The sequence below is a fragment of the Dipteris shenzhenensis genome, unplaced genomic scaffold, assembly GCF_047967505.1.
Source record: "Dipteris shenzhenensis isolate YYH24624 ecotype China unplaced genomic scaffold, Dip_SZ_1.0 scaf0281, whole genome shotgun sequence".
In the NCBI taxonomy this organism is placed as follows: Eukaryota; Viridiplantae; Streptophyta; class Polypodiopsida; order Gleicheniales; family Dipteridaceae; genus Dipteris; species Dipteris shenzhenensis.
Genome location: NW_028239587.1, coordinates 16,067 through 34,632, shown reverse-complemented (window position 1 = coordinate 34,632; position 18,566 = coordinate 16,067). Strand labels below are relative to the sequence as shown.

The 18,566-nt window shown below is 43.9% G+C and overlaps 1 non-coding gene across 1 annotated transcript; it reads left to right on the top strand.

Moving 5' to 3' along the window:
• Positions 1–32: 32 nt before the first annotated feature.
• TRNAG-GCC (transfer RNA glycine (anticodon GCC)) lies at positions 33–103 on the top strand. Its single transcript has one exon. It is a non-coding gene; the product is annotated as a tRNA-Gly (tRNA).
• Positions 104–18,566: the final 18,463 nt, after the last annotated feature.

Sequence of the window (18,566 nt, the reverse complement as noted above, 5' to 3'; positions counted from 1 at the left end):
GTTATTCAATATAGAACGGGGTGGCATATCACGCGGATATAGTTGAATGGTAAAATATCTCCTTGCCAAGGAGAGGACGCGGGTTCGATTCCCGCTATCCGCCGACCCGACTTTCTTGCCCCGCTTCCACCCCCGGCAGTAGCCCCCGGGATAGTTCAGACCGGTGGAGAGAATATTTTTGAGCTTCAGGAGTGAGATATTCCCAATTGAGGAAGTCATAACCGAGTGATTTGAGGCGTAGATTTCCAATCTGGGTTTTCCCTCGAGGGGAAACAGAACATTGAATGAACCAAAAGCAATGGAGAAGCCTATATACTTACTGATGCTGCTGGTAATTACCAATTATTATTGGGATACATAAGTTCATCGGTGAAAGAAATAATCGTCCATGGAAATATGGATTGGGTGAAGCTTTTCAACTGCCTCACTTCACTTCGGAGAATTGCAAGGTTTAAGTCTCAGCGTTACCTCTATGCCGTGTTCGACTTCCTACACATCTAGGAAGCAGTCGACCTAGAGGTTGTGGGAGATGCCACATGCGGTTCCGCATATAGGTATGCATCGAGCGGGATTTTGCGATAAGGATTCGGAGAGGTATTCCAATTCCCCATCCATTGGATGTTGTATTCGGGGGGGATTCGGGAGAATCAGATTGACGATTTATAGATAATCTCTTATTATCTGAAGAGTGATTGGGCCCCCATCGTCTAGAGGCCTAGGACACCTCTCTTTCAAGGAGGCGACGGGGATTCGAATTCCCCTGGGGGTACTTATACTCATCTCGCAGAAGCACTACGGACGTTATGGCTTCTCTTGCCCTCGTACCTTCTCAGGGTGGCGGGAGGGGCCCAGATTGAAAACATCAATAAACTCCTTTCATTTACACTTCCGAGACCGATTCTGTTTTCAAGTACTTCCAAGCCCGGTCTAAATCTATGGGTCGATGCCCGAGTGGCTAATGGGGACGGACTGTAAATCCGCTGGCAACGCCTACGCTGGTTCGAATCCAGCTCGACCCAGAAACCGCGGAGTTACTTCATTATAATTTGTATATCTCGACTGAGTTATTTGAAATGACTCAATAAAATGTAGCGGGATTGACGGGTCTCGAACCCGCAACTTCCGCCTTGACAGGGCGGTGCTCTAACCGATTGAACTACAATCCCAGCAATTAATTAAAGTCTATGTACTGGGTGCTTAGGAGTCAATGCTCTATCTCCCCATCCACGGTGAATCCGACAAACCATTTTTACTCGAATCCCGTTTCGGATATACAGATGCAGGAGATATTAACCCCGAAAGCCCCAATTGTCTTGATTCTTCGAGGAGACGAGACATCCGCCTCGCGCCAGTTCCACATGCCCGCGCTTACTATGGATATTCACTACGAGTATTCAAATGAGCTTATTTGCGGGGCTAATCTCTAGCCACGTCAACCCATAGGCGAGAGAGGGAAGGGGAGGAGGGGAAATTATTCCAGTCATTGATTTTTCCATCCATAGATTCCCACCCACAGTGCTTCTAGATTCGTTTGCTGCCACAGAAAGATGCGGTGACTAACCCCTCTTCTCTGTCTCAGTAAGAATATAAAAAAGGGGGGGGCAAGTTCTTGCCGAAGAAGCGTAAACAATCGACTACTCTTAAAATTTTCTTTCGTGATATACTATGTAATTGATATCAGAGATTTGACCAGACCGAGTTAATTTTTTTCTATCCCGATTATCAGATCCACTCTAGTAGAGTTGGATGACTCACAATATCACGATAAAGTTCAGGAGTCTCTCCTAATGGGGTCACTCAAGTTACTCCTCAAATCAATTTGAACCACTAATATGGAAGTAAATATCCTCGCATTCATAGCTACTGCACTCTTTATTCCAATACCTACAGCTTTTCTACCTATTCCTTACATTCAAACGGCTGCTCAGAACAATTAATCCGAGAACCTGGTCTATTGTTTCGCCGCGGATGGTAGTAAGTAGATAAGGGAAGGTTGAATATACGTCCCGGGGTAGGGGATGAAATAGGATGCTACTCCGCGTGAAGTAGCAACTCGGTTGCCAGTAAACTACTAATTTTTACTCCCCCAATTTGAATTCCACAGTCCCATCCCAATTAAAATCTGGATAGATAGATGATCTACATAGATAGACCCATCTATCTATCGATCGGGAGGTCCATCTCACTCATCCTTTTTATTATGATTTCCATGGAACCAGGTCCCGGTGCAATAGTCGGAATCGGGCTAGTAGTGATAGGTGTATTCCTGTATGTCTCCGCAAAGAGGGAACCTAATGTATCTAGAGGTGTGGTCCCAAATGTACCCGTGCAACATCTCTGCGATTTTCAGCATATCTCTACCCGGGGGATGTGAAACTTGAACTGGTGTCGGTAGTAATGAATCCCAATAGGAATCAATCCATGACTAAACTGATTCAATATGTTTCTCCATACTTCGAAAACTAGGGGGGGGGAGGGGATTGGCGGGTTCCAATATCTCTCTCCCCTGTGATATCTTTGGTTCTAGCCTCCCCCCTCTGGAGGGGAGATCTATATGTACATATGGATTTATGGGTAACCAATGGAGTCAGACATGAGTCTAAAGATCCTATTTTTACGGAACGGGGTGGATCGGGTGCATAAAGAACAAACCGGATTGAAATTTGAAACGTGGAGAGATTTTTCTATCTATCCATTGATTCGGATATATCAAGATTATCTATCTATTTCCCGATTCAATCCGGTGAAAGAGGATCCGGGAAGTTCGACAGAAGAAACTGACGTGGATGAGAAGTGAGAGATAACACCTCGCTCCAACTACTGGTCCTGCTTAAGCCACAACGAAATGAAAAAATCACCCATGGTTTTTTGGGGGGGGGGGGGCGCATTACCCAATCCATAGATTCCCAACCTATCCCGATACTACGACTTTTTCCTTTCCTCCATTGGATTATTATGCGGAGGAATTCTTATCTTTCAAGGTTGGCGCTTAGATCCGATTCTACTATTATCTGAAATACTTTTAAGTGGAACTGCAATATTTCCTATTGCTGAAAATTTATATCTACGTAGAGAAGAGATCGAGGCATTTGATGAATCTAACCAGCGGATATCCAATAGGGGTCGTTTGGAAACTACCTGGTTGACTCCCCCTCCCGGGAGAGAAGATTCCTACAGAGAGTTGAGATTGGGGGGGGGGGTGAATTCTCCCATAAATGGAAGGGAATTAGTTATACCATATGTGTTTCCTACGAAGAAGCAAGAGATTCTAGAGGGGGTCGAATCGTTGGGCCCCACCCCAACGATTCACATCTCCCGGATTCTACTATACTAGGAGGAGTAGTGTAAAATTACTCACTGCGATCCACTTCTTCCCCGAACCACAGGTGAAAGAGAGAATGTAGGAGTCACCATCGGAGCAGCCCAAGCAATACTAACCATATCCGTGGTCGTAATTCCTATCCCTTCAATTCAATTCTATTGAATTCCTTTTCCTCCAACTACTGGGTGCTTATATGGATGAACCCGAATCGAAGTCAGTAACATATCGTACATGGGAATCAATTTCTGTTTCATATGATACCCGAGTGGGAGGAGGTAATAAGAGTGCGGATCCGTCCACCAATATATTTTATAATGTTACCAAGTCCCAATCCCCGAGGGGTTGTCAATCCATATAATTTACTCCTCGATTCCTGATACACTAAGATCAGGATTGCCTATCCGTGGCATATCCGGATACATCTAGCGTGATAGGCCATAATATACTATGGAGCATCTCGATTTGTGTCCGGGTCTGGCGCGGTAGTCAATCCCGAAATCGTCGAAATTATTGATACTGGCACAACAAGGCGACACCCAGATTCGAACTGGGGGATGAAGGATTTGCAGTCCTTTGTCTTACCACTTGACTATATCGCCCTTCTTTCACCTGCATCGAGGCACATGATTGATAGATGGGGGACTCGATATTAAGTATACCACTGAATGGGAATATTAGCAAGCTGCTCATTTTTCTGTATCGGATTGAGCTCGTAAGTATGTCGGATACTAGAAACCTTTTCTCCCCATCCAATCAATTTGATGGGTTAGGAAACCTTGCTGCCCACCCCCCCCACTTCCACACACATCCTTTTTATACTATGCATCCCCAGGCAGCCAACACCAATTTTTCCCTAGATTGCTCCACTATCCTCTGACTTACTCGGATCCCTTCTGCCCACCCCCTGGTCTTGTTTTCCCTCCTAACACTCTTGGAAATATCTAACGGATCCTTCACGCTCCCCACCCCCCAGAAATGGTTCGCATAGATACCGGGTTCTACTTCGAAAAGTTTTTCCCTTCCTTGTCAATTTCACCCTCCCCACATTGATATTGACACTCCGTGGCAACAGCAGGTAGATATTATTAGGTCGTCCACCTTTAGGGATAGATTCTCGAATCTCAATAGTTCTTCTGATCCACCTCGGGTTGGGGGGGGGAGGGGTAAACCAACGATTTGACACAATGGATTGATTTTCAGTAGTATGTGAAGTGATATTCCCCGTATCAATGTTTACCGGATTGCTGTTCCACGAATCGATACTTCACGGCGCAAAAACTGGTTCTTCGCGGTAGTTGCTTCGCAGCGAGAATCGCAACAACTGCGCCAATTGTATCAATTATGCTGACGTTAATGCCTCCAGCGTCTTCTGGAGATCCAGCGAAGTGAATCTGTCTAACTAGGCACCTAGAATCTTTGTGATTTCGTGTCGAGAATCCCCATTCTCGTTGTGTCTCACCTTACCCCCACTCACCATATCGGTGGAATGACGGAATCGAGCCGATGGTTGATAAGTGGATGATAAAGATTTTTTGGGTGCAGGGAAGTCTTCCATCAGATCATTTTGAAATCCATTTATAGTTTGTTTGACACCTCCAATACCTCAAGAACCGCTGATGATGGTGGTATCTCCTTGGCCAACTCGGGAACAGTCTTCATCGGGAGAATCTACCAAATTCAATCCCTCACCCGGGAGAAAGAGAGGGGAGGGGGGATGCGAGGGAGAAGGAATCACTAAATGAATTGATGAATAGGTATAGGAGGGTTTCGCACGAGGATAAGATTTCAGTACAACATCAATAGGAGATAGGGAGATGTTCGTATTGCCAGAACTTGGATGAATTCAATTTGAGGGATTCAACTGCTTTGTTCATGAAAGATCATTTGAAGAACCTGATGATTTCCCAGAGATTGAAGATACGGATAAGGAAGTCGAATTCTAATCAATTAGTGAATAGTATCGATTGTCGGAACCTCCGATTGGGAGGAGAGAGGCTACATATCAATGTATCACATATTCATCCGATCCATATGTACCAGCTTAATTGATTCGGAAGAGAAGCGGAATAGTAGAAGAACAGGATGTGTTTCTCGGATCTATTCCCTCGATGACCTCCCAAGGAACATTTATAATCAATGGAATTGCTAGAGTTTTGATTAACTAGATATTGAGGAGTCTTGGTGTTTACCACAACCGCGAGTTGGACCACAGGGGATTTTTCACATATACCAGCATGATCATTTCGGATTGGGGAGGAAGATTCAAACCAGAAATAGATAGAAAGAGTAGGATATGGATTCGTATCAGCAGGAAACGAAAGATATCCATTTTGGTTCTACTTCTAGCTATGGGACTGAGTACGGAGGATATCCCGCGGAATGTACGTTATCCTAAGATTTTTCTGAATCTACTCAGAGAATCGAGAGAAACTATCGAATCTTCGGAAGATGCTATGCTAGAACTTTACAAACATCTATACTCTCCGGGAGTCGATGTGGTGTCTTCAGAATCCATATTCCAGGAATTGCAGAAGAGATTTTTCCAACAAAGGTGCGAATTGGGACGAATTGGTTGACGAAATTCAAACATCAAACCTAATCTCGATGTACCTGAAACGGAACATTTCCCACTACCCCAAGATCTATTAGCTGTCGCAGATTATTTGATAGAGATAAGCTATGGGATGGGTAACCTCGATGATATAGACCACCCGGGAAATCGACGCGTTCGGTCTGTAGCGGATCTATTACAGGAACAATTAAAATTAGCCCTGAATCGTCCGGAGAATTCGATCCGATAAAATATCCATAGAGCCGTCAGGCGTAGACGTCCATTAACTCTCGGGGGATTGGTGACTTCCGCACCACTCACAACAACTTTCAACGAATTTTTTGGCTCACATCCTTTGTCGCAATTTTCGGACCAGACCAATCCACTAGCAGAAACAGTTCATAAACGAAGATCAAGTTCTCTAGGTCCCGGGGGATTGACGCGGCGAACTGCCACTTTTCAAGCTCGGGATATCCATTTCAGTCATTACGGACGTATATGTCCCATCGAGACATCTGAGGGTATGAATGCTGGTCCTATCTCATCCCTAGCTATTTTTGCAAAGGTTAGCAATTCCGGATCCTTACGAAGTCCCTTTTATGAAGTATCCAAATCATCTATGGAAGGACAATTAGTAGATCTATCACCCGTCGGGGATGATTATCGAATAGGAACTGGAAATCTGTTAATAGCAGATTGGAGGACCGGGGAGAAGGAGCTTATATCGGTTCGGTATCGAGAGGAGTTCTTAACCGTTACGTGGGAGGAATTGGATTTACGAGGTATTCATCCCCTACAATATTTCCCCATTGGAGCTTCTCCTATTCCCTCCGTCGAGCATAATGATGCAAACTGCGCTTCGACGGGTTCTAATATGCAACGCCAAGCGGTTCCACTTTTCAGACCTGAGAGGTGCATTGTAGGAACTGGGTCAGAAGGTTAAGTAGCCCTAGATTCGGGGAAGTGTAGCTGTATCCGAACAAGAAGGATGAATTTAATATACCGATGGTAATGAGATTACTTTATCCTCCAGGAATGGAGATACTATAACTAAATTGAGGATATATGAACGTCCCAATAATAATACTCGTAGACATCAGAAGCCTACAGTTATTCAAGGAGAACTTCTGAAAAGTGGAGAAGTTGTGGCGGATGGAGCAGCAACCGTTGGAGGAGAACTAGCTTTGGGTAGAAATATACTAGTAGCTTATATGCCACGGGAGGGATACAATTTTGAAGATGCAGTACCGATTAGTGAACGTTTGCTATATGAAGATGTTTTTACATCCTTTCATATCAAGAGACACGAAGTTGAGGTTCGTGCGACGAATCAGGGTCCTGAGATAATTACGAAGGAAATACCCCAATTAGACAGTTATGACCTTCGTCACTTGAAGGATAATGGGCTTGTAGCATCAGGATCTTGGGTAGAAACAGGAGATGTTCTAGTGGGCAAATTGACGCCTCGAGAGGGGGGGGATTCATTACGTGCCCCAGAAGGAAAATCATTACAAGCGATTTTTGGTATCCAAGCAGTCAACACAAAAGAGAGTTGTCCGAAAGTCCCTATTGGTGGAAGAGGTCGAGTCACTGATGCCATGTGGGTCTATCCTGAGGATAATCCCATGAATAATTCGGAGATGATACATATATATATTTTGTAGAAACGTAAGATACAAGTAGGTGATAAAGTAGCTGGCAGACACGGTAACAAGGGTATTATATCAAAGATCTTACCTAGGCAGGATATGCCTTATTTACAGGATGGTACGCCAGTAGATATGATACCAAGTCCCTTAGGAGTACCTCCGCGAATGAATGTAGGATAGATTTTTGAATGTTTGCTTGGGTTGGCAGGGGAATTTCCGAAGATGCATCACAGAATAACACCTTTTGATGAAAGACATGAACCAGAAGCTTCTAGAAAACTGGTATTTTCGGAACCATTTAAGGCAAGTACAGAAACATCCAATCCGTGGTTATTCGAACCTGATCATCCCGGAAAGAGTAGATTAATTGATGGACGAACGGGTGATACTTCTGAACAATCGGTTACAATTGGGAAAGCTCATATGATGAAATTGATTCATCAGGTTGATGATAAGATTCACGCATGATCCAGTGGGCCCCATGCACTTGTTACACAACAACCTTTTAGAGGGAAATCCAGACGAGGGGGACAATGAGTGGGAGAAACGGAAGTTTGGGCTTTGGAAGGTTTTGGTGTATCTTATATATTGCAAGAAATGCTTACTATTAAATCCGATCATATTTAAGCTCGTTATGAAGTACCTAATGCCACCGTGACTGGGAAACCCGTACCCAAGCCCGATACTGCTCCAGAATCTTTTCGATTGCTAGTTCGAGAATCATGATCTATGGGTTTCAATCTGGATCATAAATTGATACTTGAGGGGGATTCGAGAAGGGAAAGTAGAAATGTTTAATCGAGATATTTTCAATAAAAACAAACAGAATATTATTATCCCATGATTCATCAACAAAATTACCAACAACTCCGAATTGAATTGGCCTCTCCCGAACAGATTCGTAGTTGGGCTGAAAGAGAATTACCTAATGGAGAAATTGTTGGGTAAGTTACTCAACCTCATACGTTGCATTATAAAACCCATAAACCAGAGAGGGATGGTTTGTTCCGCGAAAGAATATCTGGGCCTATAGAGAGTGGAGTTCGTGCCCGTGGAACTTACCGATCCGTTGATAATGAAGAAGGAGATTCTAATTTTTGTAAGCATCGCGGAGTGGAATTTACTGACTCCCGGGTTCGGAGGTACCGAATGGGATACATCAAATTGGCATGTCCAGTAATTCATGTGTGGTTTTTGAAACGAATCCCCAGTTACGTTGCGAATCTCCTTACCAAACCTCTTAAAGAGTTAGAAAGCCCGGTATATTGCGATGTGTGACTTGGTTATACGTTCCAATTACCACAGAATGATCACAATCTGTCATCCCATCCGGTAGCGGTGGGATGCCTCCCATTTCGACATATCTTCCGTGGGGAGTATCATGTGGCTCGGAAAGGAGTATCGGAAAGATCTATAGATACTAAGGGAGGTTACTCCTCCAAGGTCAATTCCTATTAATTCATCGACTAGACTTCGTAATATAAATCACTACTTCTAGAATCAATCCAGATCTTTATCGGCGAGATCCTCCACCCGAGCCCCTTTCCAGATGAAAGATTATTCTATGAGGAGATATGGTTGCGGAAACTTATTCATCGCAGATACGTTTTCAATGACGTGACAACCATCGGAGTAGAGTGGGAACCTGGGGAGGAGTAATAACTGGATTATGAACAAGAGAAACCCCCCTTGTCCCTAATCAGAACCAATATTTCTGTGGGATAAGTATGTATACATGCAACAAGGGGGGGATGAGACTACTCAGTAAAAGGATTTCATCAATTTTTGACTTGAGTAACGAATAGCTATTCGATTCCCAATAAGTTTGGTTATCACGTCCCAATGCCACCGCGACCTCATATCTCGATATAGCTATTTGAGCCGGATGAGAGAAAACCCCGACGTCCGGTTCTGGGGGGGGGGGGGGGGGGGGGTTCCCACCCGACCTATCCCGATCTTTTCCTTGCTAGGCCTGTAGCTGAAAAACCTACTCCATTGTGATCGCGAGGCTTGTTCAACTATGAAGATTGCTCGTGGAGAGACATTTCTACCATCTCTTTTTCTACTCTAAACTTCGAGTCTTTCCAGGGGAGGGAAGTGGCTACTGGAGGGGATGCTATTAAGAAATGATTAGCTAGCTTGGATTCGCAGAGTGTTATGGATTGTGCGTATCCGGAGTGGCAAATATTGGCGAAGCAGGGATCCACCGGGAATGAGTGGGAGGATCGAACGATTCAAAGGAGAAAGGATCTTTTAGTCAGACGGATGAGACTGGCTAAGAATTTCCTTGGAACAAACATAAAACCAGAATGGATGGTTCTGGACTTACTACCGGTTCTTCCACCTGGATCGCGACCAATAATCGAACTCTATGAGGGTGAGTCAATTACTTCTGATTTCAATGAACTTCATAGGAAGATAATTCACCGGAATAATACCCCTATCGATTTTCTACTGGGAAGTGAATTCACACCGGACGGATCGATTGTGTGTCAAAAGAGACTTATTCAAGAAGCTGTAGATGCCTCCATTGATAACGGTATACGTGGGCAACCAATGAGAGACATTAATAACAGGCCTTACAAATCTTTCTCTGAGGTTATTGAGGGGAAGGAAGGATGACTCCGCGAGAATTCGCTTGGAAAGCGGGTTGATTATCTGGGTCGTTTCGTTACCGTGGTAGGTCCGTCTCCCTCGTTACATCAATGTGGATCACCCCGAGAACCGTCGATAGAGCCTTCCCAAGCCTTCGTAATTCGTAATTCAATTGGACGACGCGTCGCTCGTAACCTGCGAGCTGCTAAGAATATGATTCGGAAGAAAGAATCAATTATACGGAAAGTTCTCCAGGAAGTTACGTAAGGTCATCCTGTATCGTTGAATCGAGCACCTACATTGCATAGATTGGGTATACAAGCGTTTCAACCTATTTTAATAGAAGGGCGTGCTATTCGTCTGCATCCATTGGTTCGCGGGGGGTTCAACGCAGATTCTGACGGAGATCAAATGGCCGTACATGTACCTTCATCTCTAGAAGCTCAGACTGAGGCTCGTTCTCCAACGTTTTCACATACAAATTTATTATCTCCTGCTACGGGGGATCCCGTATCTGTACCAAGTCAGGACATGCTTCTCGGGCTTTATGTGCCGATGACTGAGAATAAACAAGGGATTTATGGAAACAGACATTCTCTTGCCACGGACGGGGAACCCAGTTCGTCCTCCAAGATACCTTATTTCACTAGTTATGATGATGTACTCAGGGCCAAGTAATTGAGGCGAATCGATTTGTATAGTCTTTTATGGCTCCGATGGAAGACGGATCTACGTATGATTAGCTCTAGAAATCGCGAATTGCCCATTGAATTTCAATACGAATCCTCGGGAACTTCTTTCCAGTTTTACGACAATTATCAGATTAGGAGGGATGAAAAGGGTAACATACTTGGCATATATATCCTCACAAATGCTGGTCGTATTTCGTCTAATCAACAAGTGAAAGAGGCAATACAGGGTACTTCTCAGCATCAGACTCAATCGATACCAGCTATAGAAATACAGAAGAAAATCCCGAAATCAACTCGTTTTATGAACTGGAATAATGAAGAATGAGGGAGTTTTTGACGCATCTGACAGATATGATCAATAGTTTGGATTTGCCGGTCAATGATGGTCATAAGATAAAAAAGGTTGAGGTTCCTACAACGGTCGATCAAGCTGAGTCGCTTTACTACAATAAGATGATGGACAAAACCGCGATGAGACAACTCATCAGTAGGTTGACACTTCATTTCGGGATTACGCATACGACGAATATCCTGGATCAAATAAAGAGTTTGGGTTTCGAACAAGCTACAAAAGCATCTATTTCATCAGGCATCGATGATCCTTACGCAGTACCTATTAAAGGATGGCTTGTAGAAGATGCAGAGAAACAGGGTTCCGCCTCGGAGCAGTCTCATCGTTGCGGGGGTCTACATGCTGTAGAGAAATTACGTCACTTGATCGAGACGTGGTATGCGACAAGTGAGTGTCCGAAGAGAGAGATGAATCCAAATTTCAGGATGACTGATCCTCTGAATCCAGTCCATATGATGTCTTTTTCAGGAGCCTGAGGAAGTATATCCCAAGTCCACCAATTGCTCGGTATGAGAGGATTGATGTCGGATCCACGAGGACAGGTAATTGATCTACCTATCCGTAGCAATCTGCGCGAGGGTTTATCTCTGACAGAATATATCATTTCCCGTTATGGTGCTCGCAAAGGAGTGGTGGATACTGCGGTACGAACATCAGATGCTGGATATCTCACACGTAGGCTTGTCGAAGTAGTTCAACATATTGTTGTGCGTGAAAGAGATCGTGGGACTATCAGGGGCATTGCTGTGAATCTTATTGGGGGGGAAGAGGGATCCACACGAACGATACCACAACAGAGACTAGTTGGACGTGTGTTAGCAGGCAATGTATATCTAGATATGAGACGTATTGCTATGCGTAATCAGGATATTGATAATGAACCCGCCAGTAACTCAGTAGTAGCGACTGAACCGATACATGTAAGATCTCCCCCGACACGTAAAAGCATTTTCTGGATTTGTCAATTGTGTTACGGCTGGGGTCTCGCCCACCACGACTTGGTGGAATTGGGAGAAGCTGTAGGTATTATTGCGGGCTAACCAATCGGAGAACCAGGAACCCAATTAACATCAAGAACTTCTCATACTGGTGGAGTATTTACGGGTGATATCGCAGAACATGTATGAATCCCGTTCAATGGAATCATCAATTCCGATGAGAAGTCATTATATCCCACACGTACGCGACACGGACAGCCCGCTTGGATGTGTCAAAATGAATTACCTATCTCTATTAGAAGTTAAAATGATACACACAATCCTGTGATTCCAGCACAAAGTCTACTTGTGATTCAAAATAATCAATATGTTGAATCGAAACGAATCACTGCGGAAGTCTGAGCCAAGGAGTTTCCTCTCAAGGAACGGATTAAGAGAAAGATCTATCCAAATTTAGAGGGGGAAACCTATTGGAATGGGGTCGTGTATCACTCGCCCGAAGATATACATAGTAATATTCATGTCGTGCGCAATAGCGGTCATGTACGGGTCCTTTCAGGAACCTCTAGTGATTCCAATGGGAATTCCTTTTATGAAGATCAAGATAGAATTGATACCAGATCCCATTCCAACGAGAGTAAACGCGAGCTTCGGGAGGTAAATTGGGAGAATATTAGTGTCATTAACTCTGGATGTTATCAGGAATGGATATGGGAGTCCGGAATCAATGTCGATTTTGAATCTATCAAAAGTGAATTGAATTCGTCGAGATTTGTTTCAACTCCTTCCATGGGTCGAGGTGGGGGAACAGAGGTGGTTCCTCTATCACCGGAACAGGAGGGTCGGTACAGGAAATTATCTTACGCAAATTCCGAGTTCCGTATACTCAATAACGTGATTTTGGATCGGAATGAAATTATTGCTATTTGCGAAGACTCGAAGTATCGAACCAACGTTTCGGGAGTTGTAAGATATGGTACTGCAGAAGTAGAACCCATTGATGAAGGAGAATTGGTTTCTGGCAGTGAAACAGCAAGTTCTAGATCGCGGTATAAAGTCACCAAAGGAGGTAACTCTTCCTTGATCCCTGAAGAAGTGTATACTATTTGCGAGCCTTCCTCATCCATTTTGGTGAAGAACAACAGTGTTGTCGAGGAGGGCACACAAATAACTTCTAATATTATTAGTCAGATGGGTGGGTTGGTTCGCATAGAAAAGATACCCAATAGTATCAAAATAAGAATCTTACCCGGATATATCTATTATCCGAAAAAGAAAACTAATATATCTAAACAGGCTGATACTTTGATTCCACCAGGGCATCTGATTCTCGGTGAATTCAAATCTGATAATTGGGTTTATCCCCAACCAGTTGCATCGGCTAGAAGAAGGAAGCCCTCTGTCTCAATAAGAACAGTTGTAGAATACAATGTACCTGGTGATTCTCCAATACGAATGCCTGAAATACCAAAGACAGAGAAAGACTTGGGAATTCAAGTCTTTACCTATATCTTTTACAGAGACGGCGAAGTAGTAGAAATAAGTGACAACACAGATATCCAATTGGTTCAAACTTGTTTAGTGGCTGATTGGCAAGAATCCCCCCCTCCCCCGGAAGGGTCGTATCTGTCTCTCACCAATATTAAGATAAGTGACAGTCTTAGCACCTTCCTCCAGGTTAACCCAATGGGACTTTCCAATCCGTTTTTGTCCCCTGAGACAAGAGCTGGGGAAGCTCCTCCACAACTGGCGCTCGGTGGGAAGCTATCCCCCATCAATTTGAATTCACGCGATGAGAATAAAAATAAAGAATTTGTCGGATATCGAGGTACTATTCATGTAGTACCCCAACAAGGTGCATCCTTCTTAATCCTATCACCATCCAATCTTTTTCGTAACCCCCTGCCCCCCGACCCAGACGGAGGGGTATATGGAAGGGGGGGTGCATATTCCGATAATTCTGGATCGGGGGGTATGACTGTCTTTCGTAACAACATAGATTCAAAAGATCCCCACTCGGATTCTGATGCTGGATCTATTTGGAGAGGTACCGCAGGACCAAAAGGAGTATTGACAGATTTTGGAGAATTTTATCCTACTACTGGTGGAAGGGGAAACAAAAAGTTGGGCCTTTTAGGTGATTCACAAAATAGCCCCTACTCTTTGTTGTTTTCCTACTCCGTATCAAGCAACAAAGTCTCTTTTGCCGAGGATCCCTTTGTCGATGAGTCAACAGATGCATCGGGACGTAGGTATTGGTATTCAATAGATGAAAATGAATCGATATTTGAATACTCCCCAGATTTATTGGTGGGAGGATGCTTCCCCAGATTGATCTTCCCCCCATCATATTTCCCCGGAGCAAGAATTCTGCCTATTAATCTCGGACTTCTGGTCAGTGAAAACGCATGCATTTACGGGGGTGATATCTGCCTCCAATCCGGCCAAATCATAGCTATTCACCGAGAATACTCACCAATCAGAACAGCCAAGCCTCTCCTAGCAACTGAGGGGGCGACTATTCATAAGAATTACGGAGATATCATTGGGAAGGGGGATACATTAATAACATTACTACACGATAGATCGAGGTCTGGGGATATTATTCAGGGTTTTCCAAAGGTTGAGCAGTTGTTGGAATCTCGTTCCACCGCTTTTACCTTAGCAAGAATCGAAGATATTTCTGATAGATGGAGGAGAACTATTACAAGATTAGTTGGTAATCCTTGGAGTCATTTCACGAGTGCCGGAATAGGTATGGAAGATTGTCAACTGGTTCCGATTGATCAAATTCAAAAGGTTCATGGATCCCAGGGGGTGTAAATATCCGATAGGCATATAGAAATCATCATTTGACAACTGACATCGAAAGTAGTAACGTTGGAAGATGGAATAACTAATGTTTTCTTACCCGGAGAGCTTATTGAATCATCATAAGCGTAACGAATGAATCGCGTCTTAAAAGAATCGAATTTCTACGAACCTGTTGTATTGGGAATGACAAAAGCATCTCTTAACACTACTAGTTTTATATCAGAGGCGAGTTTTCAAGAAACTACTCGGGTACTGGCTAGAGCCGCTATTCGGGGTCGAATCGATTGGTTGAAGGGACTGAAAGAAAATGTCATCCTTGGTGATCTCGTTCCCATTGGGACCGGCAGTCAGGAGGTTATTCGTCAACTAGATGTAGAGAGAAATACGGAATTTTATTTAGCTATTAGTGATTTTAACATCTTCAGTCGAGAGGCAAGGGATATTCCCCCTCATACTTATTACGGGAGGGAGCCGAGTTCCCACCATAGATTAATGATTCACGAAGGATTGAGACAACCCCTCCCCGGAGTCAATATTGGTGAATGAGATTCAGAATCATTTTGCGACGTAGCATCTCGGGTATGTCTCACTCAATAATCCCGACCAGTGAATCGTAATAATTACGTAACTTCCATAAAAATCAAATCAATCTGCGGCTTTTCGTAGTTCTTTTTTGGGGGGGTAAAATGCAACAGAAAAATTGGAATATCGATCCAGAAGGGATGATGGAGGCGGGGGTCCATTTCGGTCATCAAACCCAAAAGTGGAATCCCAAGATGTCACCTTATATATTTACGGAACGGAAAGGTGTTCACATTCCCGATCTAACTCAGACTGCTCGTCTCCTATCCGAAGCCTGTGATTCGGTATCCAATGCAGCGACGGAGGGAAAAGAATTCTCAATAGTAGGTACAAAATACCAAGTAGCTGATCTAATTGCATCGGCTGCGACGAAATCTCGATGTCACTACGTGAATGAAAAGTGGCTCGGTGGCATGTTAACGAATTGGTCCACTACAGAAACACGTCTTCAGAGATTTCAATATTTGCAGAATGAAGAAGATACGGGGGGGTTCGATCGACTCCCGAAAAAAGAGGCATCGATTCCGAAAAAACAATTACTTCGATTGAAGAAGTATCTAGGTGGAATTCAATATATGTCAAATTTACCCGATATTGCGATAATTACTGATCAACACGAATAATCCACTGCTATTAGAGAACGTATCACTTCAGGTATTCCTACAATCTGTGTCGTCGATACAGATTGCGATCCAGATCTCACAGATATTCCGATTCCAAGTAATGATGATGCGCGGTCCTCCATTCGACGGGTACTGGATAAATCAACACTGGCTATTTCTGAGGGTCGTTCGAACTCAAAGATATTGAACTTAATAGATAGTGAAATCAGTAACTATCCCAACTATTCGTGGTAGAATGAAACAGAGACTTACCCCAGAGACAGCAATATGCTGTGACTCTATTATGGGGACAACCCTGGGATTATGTAGTGATTAGGAATCCACTTGATTGTTCTGTGCAAATCATTCTTCCCCACGTTGATTCCTGATAAGGAGGTAATACGAATTCCGAACAATTGTCCATTCATGGGATTGATAATCTATATCAAGTATCGGGCGTGGAAGTGGGTCAACATCTCTATTGGCAAGTAGGAAATTTCCAAGTTCATGCACAAGTTCTTGTAACTTCCCGGGTAGTAATTGCTATATCATTGGGTTTATCTACCGCAGCTACTCGGGATTTGCAAACCATCCCGACTGGCAGTCAAAATTTCATTGAATATATTCTTGAATCTATTAGGGATCCGACTAGAACTCAGATGGGGGAAGAAGGGTATCGTCCCTGGGTTGCATTCATTGGAACTATGTTTCCATCCATTTCTGTTTCTAACCGGTCAGGTGCTCTGTTTCCTCGGCGAGTTATCCAATCACCTCATGGAGAGTTGGCTGCACCTACGAATGATATCAATACAACTGTTGCATTAGCTTTGCCTACATCAGTGGCATATTTCCACGCGGGTCTAAACAAGAGAGGTCTTAGTTACTTCGGTAAATACATCCAACCCACTCCAGTACTGCTACCTATTAATATTCCAGAAGATTTCACTAAACCTTCACCACCTAGTTTCCGACTCTTCGGAAATATATTAGCTGATGAGTTGGTAGTAGCTGTCCTCGTCTCTCTAGTACCCCTAATTGTTCCCGTACCTATGATGCTTCCAGGATCATTCACAAGTGCCATTCAAGCTTTGATTCTTGCGACTCCAGCTGCAGCTTATATAGGGGAATCCATGGAGGGTCATCATTAACCGAGTTTCGATTCCGACGAATCATCGGATTAGGATCGTGGTATTCGACAGGTACTCGGGCCACCTCTTGGAGTAGCAAAAACTGTTTCTGTGGTATAATAATATGATACCCCCCTCCTATTAGAGGGGGGGGGGGAAATCCTACTACTCCCATTTCCATTCAAAGGGATGGGGATGGAAATGACAATAGTGATTCCCACCATTCGACTCGAGCATTCCCTCCAGTCTGCAGGGGGGGACGAATCACAAGATGTTCCGCAATTCGTGGGAATCTTTGTCACCTCGGGAACCAATGATACCGATACTTACTAGTATCTCCTATCGTGTTACAACAAGGAGTTGAATCTCATCCGGGCCGTGGCTGGAATTCCTCATCATGAAGTACTATATTTTCATCCAATTGCTGCATTACGGGTAACGAGTGAGATTGGTGGATTCTCGTCGGGGGAATGGCTTTATTTCTCGCCCACCGGTATTGCTATTTCAATGCTTCGAATAGAAACAAGTGAATCGGAAGGACATTTCAACCCATCAGCGGCTCTGAGTGAATTTTCACAGAATTATTCCAGTAGGCATTGATCTTTGCTAAGTCGGAATTGGTTGAATTAAATAAAAAAGAGGAGATTAATACGAACCCCTTGATTCCTGCTGCTTCTGTTATTGCTGCCGGATTAGCTGTAGGCCTCGCTTCTATTGGTCCCGGTGTTGGTCAAGGCACTGCCGCGGGTCAAGCAGTAGAAGGTATTGCGAGACAACCAGAGGCAGAGGGTAAAATTCGAGGCACTTCATTGTCAAGTTTAGCCTTCACGGAAGCTTTAACAATCTATGGACCAGTTGTAGCCCTAGCACCGTTATCTGCAAATCCTTTCGTTCGATCCACCCACAGTGAGGGGTACTTGGGGAGCCCTGTACCCCCTCCCCAATCGGACCCTTTCCAAATCGATTATCTGATTGGGAGATTATCTTATTCAGGGGGGGGGGTCTGACAGAAAATCCTCGATCAATCTATTTTATCGATTCCTTCTCGCGACTCTCCAAGTTATTTTGTGAATCCCCCCCCCCACATCAGTATGGAATGAACCAGTTGATTGCTCCGTTCCATTCCCACGTCAGTTCTATTTTTTATCTAGTGTGTAGGTATTCCCTCCGAATCCATGATTCTATTCCAGGTCAGATTGAAGGAATTATGTAGGATTTAGATAATCCCTTGGGAGGGGGAGGGAGCATGAGAAGTATAAGTGACATCGCCGTCTCTACGAGTCATTGGACTCCTGCCGCGGGTTTTGGTTCGAATACCAATATCTTGGAGACAAATCCGATT